This window comes from Apium graveolens, chromosome 9 (genome assembly GCF_009905375.1).
Source record: "Apium graveolens cultivar Ventura chromosome 9, ASM990537v1, whole genome shotgun sequence".
Taxonomy (NCBI): Eukaryota; Viridiplantae; Streptophyta; class Magnoliopsida; order Apiales; family Apiaceae; genus Apium; species Apium graveolens.
The window spans coordinates 5,739,091-5,747,188 of record NC_133655.1 but is presented as its reverse complement, the minus strand read 5'-3'; positions in this window follow the sequence as shown (position 1 = coordinate 5,747,188).

The window sequence follows — 8,098 nt, the reverse complement described above, 5'->3', positions numbered from 1 at the left end:
AACTTATCCTATCAACGGATATTCCCTATCCGTTGAAAGCCAAAATTGTTCTATCAACGGATGTTCATTATCCGTTGAAAGACAAATACATTTCTAGTAATTTTATCCCTCAACGGATAAAATAGTGTTGATCATCAACGGATAACTATTTACCTTATCCGTTGAAGTGTCACATCAGTTACTTTCAGTAAGTCACAGCCGTTGATTTCTTTACTTAACCGTTGATACAGATATACATTGTTGTATATATTTGTTTTAAAGGCAGTTTAGAATTTCTACAGTTTTATTTATTCTTGAACGACTGTAATTTACTTAAAAGTATCATTTTATTTACGTTTTAATTCAAGAAAGTATAAAAGCCCATTGAACTCTTATTTTCACTTTACGCTTTCTTGCAATTTTCATTCTCCTTCTCTCCCAAAATTCTCAAGTTTTTCTCTGCAACCTCTACTCCCAACAATGGCACCAGTAGTCAAAATTATGTCTCAAACATGATTTGTTTATGAAAAGAATAATTTCGTAGCCTTGGTTGAAAAGAATGAAGCCCATTCTGATTATCACAAGATGATGGACTTCATCAAAAACTGCAAACTGAGCTATGCAATGCTGGAAGCCCCAACCATCTACTGTGAGGTGATTGAGGAGATTTGGACAACTGCAGAGTTCAACTCCACAGATATGACTATTGCCTTCTCTCTCAAAGGTAAGGATTATTGCATTAACTGTGATGATATACAGTCTTGCTTTAAGTTGCCTGAGAATAATGTCATGACACCACACACTGATAAAGATGTATCTGCTAAGTTAGATTCCATAGGCTATGCTTTTGATTCTGCTAGTTTAGGTAGCATTAGAAGGAAAGGCCTTAGGAAAGAATGGAGTTTTCTTGGAGATGCCTTTATTAAGGTTTTCTCTGGGAAGATTAGCAATTTTGATGCCATAACTTCATCTCTTGTTAATATGCTTTATATGCTAGTTTCTGATAGGTACTTTAATTTTAGCAACTGTGTCATGCTAGAATTAGGTTCTAGATTAGGTAACAAAGCTAATAGACCACATAACATCTACTATGCTAGATTTTTTATGTTATTGGCTAACCATGTTGCTGAAGGATTGGTTATATCAAATGAGAATAATAAACTCAAATGCTGGGCATAAGAGAAAAGGGTCCTTGCAGACCTTTTGAGAATGAACCTCAACAGCCAGGTGCCATTGGTATATTTGCCAATCATGAATGCACCACAGGTAAGTGAGGTAAACTCTTCTATAACTCCTACTATTTCCAACCCTATTGTTTCTTTGCCTTCTAGTGTGGCCATGGAATCCGTGTCTTTGTCCAAACAGGTTCCTACCAAAGCCACCAAAACTAAAGTTTCAAAACTCAAGTCAAAGAAAACTACCTCTGTTGTTTCTCAAAAGACAACATTTGTAACAACTACCATAAACCCTGAAGGGAGTGAACAGGGTGTGAGTGGTGAGGGGAGGGGTGAACATCAAGAAACCCCCCAGGATAAGGTGGGAGAGGTGAGTGGTACCCAAGCCAGCCAAGCCACAGTCTCTCAAAAGACTGTGGTGGTTCAAAAGGAGTCTAACACATCCCTAGTTGCATCCTCCCAAAAGGATGTAACTATTGAAAATAGTCCCCAACCAGGGACACAGAACAAAAGAGGGAGGGACATTGAAGCCACACATTCACCAATTAAAGCCTTTTCAAGGAAGAAGAAGGCCAAGACCCTAGTTTCCACACAAGGGGCACACACAACACATATACATCCACCTGTATCTGTGCCTTCACAAATTCAGCTTGATGTGATTCCAACAAATGTGGAGTCACAGCCCCATTCTCTCATAATAGAAACACACCAATCATCAAACTCTCCATCACCCTCTCTGGATGTGGATATGATATTCACATCAATTCCTGATTCTCCCTCATTAAAACTCAGGGAGGAGCCCCACTCAAAACCTGATGATCATCATCTTTTAGATGATTTGTTGGATCATCAGCCAATTCTTTCAAATGCAGTTGAAGAATCCGTGTCACCTCACTTAAAATCAATTCACACAGATTCAACAATTATGTCACTTTCTATATCTACATCTTTTCCTTCTTCAACGGATATCTCTCATCCGTTGACAAGTGGTTGTTCTTCAACGGATAAGCTTAACAACAGTTATCCGTTGATACCATCAGTTTCCACTTCAACGGATACTCCCTATCCGTTGATGGTCTCTACACACATAACAGAAACAATTCCAACTGTAGAGGACATGGTTACTGTGCAATCACTTTTAGGTTTGAGGGAAGGGAGTGATCTTTTGAGTGAGAGGCTGGGTTGCTCCCAGGCAAAAGGAGAGGTTGAGAGTCACCATATGCATGCTATTTCTTCCAGCATGGCAGAAGTGAGTGAGAGGAGTACCACCTTAGAAGGTGAGGGTGAGGGTGTGAGGGTGTGTGTGAGCCAGGAGGAGTCCCTGATGCAAGAACATAGAGAAAATGAGAGAAAGGCAGGTACAAAAGCTATAAGGGTGGATCCAGCCATTGCTAGTGAGTCAATGAAAGTGGATGATGCAGAAAAGGAAAGACAATTTCAGCAACATTACAAAGCTGTAATTGATAACATTTTCTTGGATGCTGACACTTTTACTCATCCTGTTTCAGCCTATCAATTATTGGCTGCTCAGGGCAATGTGGAGGCAGAACAGACTTTAAACATTGTATACACTTCAGAATCTCTTCTCAGAGATAAAGCTGCTGTTAACAGGCTGCCTTCTCAAGGTGGTGAGCCATCTGAAGAATTTAGAGTAAATTATAATGATGATGACTCTGATTCTTTGGATGAGAGCATGAACTTAGGGGGAATAGCAGACCCAAGTTCTGTTCCAGATCTTCCTGAATGGGCATGGGCAAAAGCATCAACACCAGGAGAGTTTGGTGTCACTTTGGTCAGATAAGTCATGACAATTCAGAAGGCCCTTCAGGAGACTACATGTAATAACCCCAATTTTTGGAAATTTTTGAAACCCTTATGAATAGTGATTTTGCAGATTATGCTGAATGAAAAAACTTTTCATGCCACACTATGTAGGGGTTCTGTTATTGATCTTCTGGGATATTATTAGTACTCTATGTGGTATATAAGTGTATGTAAAGATCGTCAGAATCCAATTTCCGAACACTTTGATTTTTCCCGGAAATCCACTAGATACAGAAAGAATTAAGTATAAGGTAACAGGATAAAAAGGATTTAAATTAAAGGATTATAAGAGAGGATCATAAAAGGATTATAATGTATTGAGAAAGGTTAAGGAAACCCAAGTAATAAGATCCCGGGTATGATCCCTCAAACGATAAATGAAAATGAAAGTTAAGCGAACCGTATAACAGATCAGCGGTCATTAGGCAAATAATTAGGAAGTTAATCAAAGAGATTAGAGGGGATGATGTCATCCAACCAATGAGAAAAGGACAAAGAGGGGAGGATGACATCACATGATGACATAAGCATGACATAGGGAGGAAGGAGATGTGGTTGGTTTATAACCACACAAAGTCAAGGTTAGAAAGGTAATTACCCAAAAACAAATCAAAAACAACCAACCAAAGAATCAAATCAAAGCAAAAACACAAAAATCTCTCTTTCTCCAAGCTTGCTCTCGGCTTTTCTTCTTTTTCAAAGAAGAAATTTCCAAAAAATCAAGTTCCAAGCATTGTTAAATCACAAGGTAATTATCTAAGGTTCCTTGTACATAGATATGGATATGCTATAAGTTTAAGCTCCTAATTCCTTCACAATCTCTTCCAATAAATCAAGGAAGAAGATGGTGAATAGTAACCTTCAAGAAATAACTTTAGTTTTCTTGAATTTTTATGAAAGATTAAGGTTATACAAGCAAGGATCAAGGTTCTTTAGGCATTCAAAGCTCTTGTGTTGTGTTAAGAAGCTTCAAGGAAGGTATAATCTCTTAACCAGGCTTTGTTATTGAATGTTAAGAGCATAATATGAATATTCTAGTTCATGAGAGGCTTGATGGTTGTGTATGTAGTGTTTAGTTGGATTTGGGATGTTTTTGGAGTTGTAAATCTTGGTTGTTGATTAATGAACTTAAGTGTAGTTTAAATTCATGATAAAGAATAGTATAAATTGTTAATGTTGAGTTGTTGGGGCTGTTATGATAAAGTATGGATGGAGTTTTGATTGGGTTGTGATTGTGGGTTGATTGTGAGATGATTTGGAGTGGTTTAAAATTGGGTAATCGCGTAAACATAGCCGTCGTAATGCCCGATTTACCGTAGACTGTTTTTGTTCTTAACATCAGAACCCTTGAACTCACTGTTAGGTTTTTACCATTGCCATTTTTAGATAGTTAGTGTTACGATCTTCGTTTTGATATGTGGTTCGTTTGATTCCGATGAACGGTTTAGGAGAAACGGCCGTTTTAAGTAACGACGTTTCGCGAACGAACCCTTACCCCTCGCCTTACTTTGAAACATAGGTTAAAGACCTTAAAGGACTAATTGAAGTATGAAACATTTATGTAAGGTGTAATAGGCAGTTGGTAAGACACTCGCGAAGGAATCGCCTTAAAACTTGTAATGGTTAAATTATTAAAAATGGTGGAGCCGAGGGTACTCGAGTGACTTAAGAGAATCAGTAAGCGCAAAACGAGCGTTAGAGTCTGAGTTGGTTAGAGTATAGATTTACAAGTGACTTTGGTTTAATTCCAACTTACTTGTTGCTTATAGGTTACCAGACTCGTCCCGAGCCATTCGTAACCCCCAGTCGCTCAGGCAAGTTTTCTACCCGTTATACTGTTGTTGTGATGTATATGTGTATATGCATGATCTTGCGATAAATGCATATTTGTTATTAGCAAATTCTTGCGATATATTGTAGCATGTGATATGGTATATATGCATGCCTGTTTCATATTCTTGGATTATATATCTGTTGGTTAAAATGCTTACAGTTGCATAATACCTATGCTAGAGATAAGCGGTATTGAGTTTACCCTTAGTATAGGGGATCAAAAGGTGAACATATTTCTAAACCGAGAGTCGATGTTCCCGAGTATAATATATATATATATATTTATATATATATGGTTATAGTTTTCAAAACTATTAATCGAATAAGGTTTATTCGATAACTTTAACTTTATTTTATTATTGAATATTATTTCAAATATTCATCCGAGGACTTATGACTCCTTTATTTTATTATTGAATATTATTTCAAATATTCATCCGAGGACTTATGACTCCTTTATTTTATTATTGAATATTATTTCAAATATTCATTCGAGGGCTTATGACTCAGTTATATTATTAATGATTATTAATTGAATATTCATTTGAGGATGTATGACTCCGTTTTTTTATTTAATGAATATTATTTATAATATTCATTCGAGGTATTATGACTCCGCTTGTTATTTAATAATATTCTTTATTTTATTAAAGAATATTGTTTCGATAATCAAACTTATTTTCGATTATTCAAATAAAGATAGTACTTTCGTATAAGTATATCTTTGGTTATTTAATACTCATTTCAAGTATAAGTCTTACAACTTCTACTTCAATTATTTGTATAAAGATTATTCTTTATGGGAATATTATTTAAATAATAATATTCAGACATTTTCTAAATATATTGGGACTGATTTACTTCATTAAATCAGCATTACTCCAAACACTCTTTAAAGTATTTTCGAGTCTTCAAAATGATTTTTAAAAGTTAGAGCGGATCCCAAAACTCATTTTTATATTTAAGATCTTCCTTTTAAAAAGGGGATTTAAATACTCGCTCAAAACCTGAGGGATCCGGCTCTATGGTGTATTTTATATTCGCAACAAAGTTGCAGTTTTGGTAAATGAATTGATTACTTACCCAACGTTCGGGAAGTAAGTCCATCTATCGAGTCGTCATAAACAACATGGGCTCAGTGGGCGTCCATGATAGTGTAAGTGGCTCAGTGGGAGTCCATCAAATGCATAAGTGGCTGAGTGGCAGTCCAGCATAAGGTCCTATTGCGACCAGGGTGATGACCAGTGGGGAATTCGTCCATCTACTAGTAGAAAAGGTTACTTATTGGTATCTTTGCCTGATCAGCAAGATATCAGGTTTATGCCAAAATTCTTTCCTTTCCAAATTTATTGGATATTGCAATTCTGTTCATACTTTACATGACAGAGGTTTTCAGGAAACGTATGTATATATATAGGTGTATATATATATATCGGGACTTAATGAAGTATATCATAACTTCATTTCCTTCAAAATATTTCAAAGATTGAATCTATTCAAGTCTTATCTTGTAGTCTCATCAGTGTGATGAACTTTTGAAACTAATTATAACTTGAACGGTGGTAGTTCAAGTAGTATTTGGAAAAGATATAAGTATATTGGAGTATCTTGTAACTTCATATTTTAAACTTATATCTAGTAAATGATTATCTTATGCATGACAAAGATTTTCAGAAAAATATTGAGACAAGGTTAGATATATGAGATCACCTTGCAACGATATTTTTATACAGTTATACACTGGAACTCTGTGTGTATTATGCATGGAAGAGGACTTCCCATATTTTGAAAAGTATATATGTATATATATACTGAATATTTTGCGACTTCATCGCATTAAGATATCAACTTGGTTCATTTCTTTTGACCAAGACTTTCATGAGTACTATGAGAAGGCTCATATATTGTTAATCATTATACATATTATTTTGGTGGGCTTGCTGCTCACCCTTGCTTCTTCTTTCATCACACAACATCAGATAGATAAGATGAACAGGACCAAGCTCCCAATTCGCAAGCGGATAGGAAACGTTCCGCAGCTTTCTGGAAGCGTTGAGGCCGCTGTAGCTGAGGTAGAAATTACCAATAGGCTAAGTTTTCAACTAATAATGTACCAGACTTATGTATATTATGAATTGTAATAATGGCAAAGAAATGTAAATTTATTCAGAAACCTGTTTAAGGTGCATTGGCATATAATTGTGGAATAAAACGACTTGTGATTATTTTTGGATATTCATCTCTGAGGCTATAACTTGTGGTGTGTGTGTTTAATGGTGGGGTCACAGTACAGAGTAGTTGATTATTTATTAAGATTGGGTGTTATTAAGAGAAATGGAACTCGTGACAACCCGGATCCCCGACCCCGGATTTGGGGGTGTTATAGAAGTGGTATCAGAGCTAAGCGTTATAAACCTCAGAGATGATGTGACGTTAAGATAATAAGTTCACTAAGATAATAAGAACTCTTGCCAAGTTCATAGTCGGACTACCTAACGTAGTACTGACAGTTAAAACCCTTATGGGAATCCCTATAAATATCGTGATAGTAGCGTAGTTCGTTATCGTATATGGTCGCGGGACTCCGAACCTTGAGGTTGAGAAGTGACAGCGCGATGATGTTTTATTACTAATTGGAGATCGGATTGTGGATCCGATAGAGCGTCCTAACGCAGGACCGGATGATGTTCATATTGAGGATGTAACGGTTGAGGATGTTATCCTAGAAGGGATTGTGGCTGAGGAGGATCCCGTGAAGGATCCTGACAAGAATGAATAAAGGACCACTGAGGAATTGATGACCATGGTTAGGGCAACTCCCAGAGGTAGGATTGGCCGGTCACTACCAAAGGTTCGTTCAAGTTTGTAAATATAGTAGCCCCTTTAACGCGACTTACTCGTAAGACTGAGAAGTTCGAATGGACAGAGAAATGCGAGAACAACTTTTAAGAACCGAAGCAAAGGTGGGTGACGTTCCCAATGTTGGCGTTACCGGATGGAAAATGAGATTTTGTGAAGTGTAGTGACGCTTCGCATAAGGAATTAGGGTGCTTCTCATACAGCACAGCAAGGTAATCGCGTACGCGTCAAGACAATTAAGGGAATATAAAAATTCGATATCACCACCCATGAGCTTGGGCTCGTGGCAATAGTTTTGCCCTAAAGATTAGAGGCACTACTTGTACGGAGAGAAATGCAAGATTTACACAAACCATAGGAGCTCTAGTACATTTTCACGCAGAAAGAGCTCAACATGCGCCAAATGAGGTGGTTAGAGCTAATCAAGA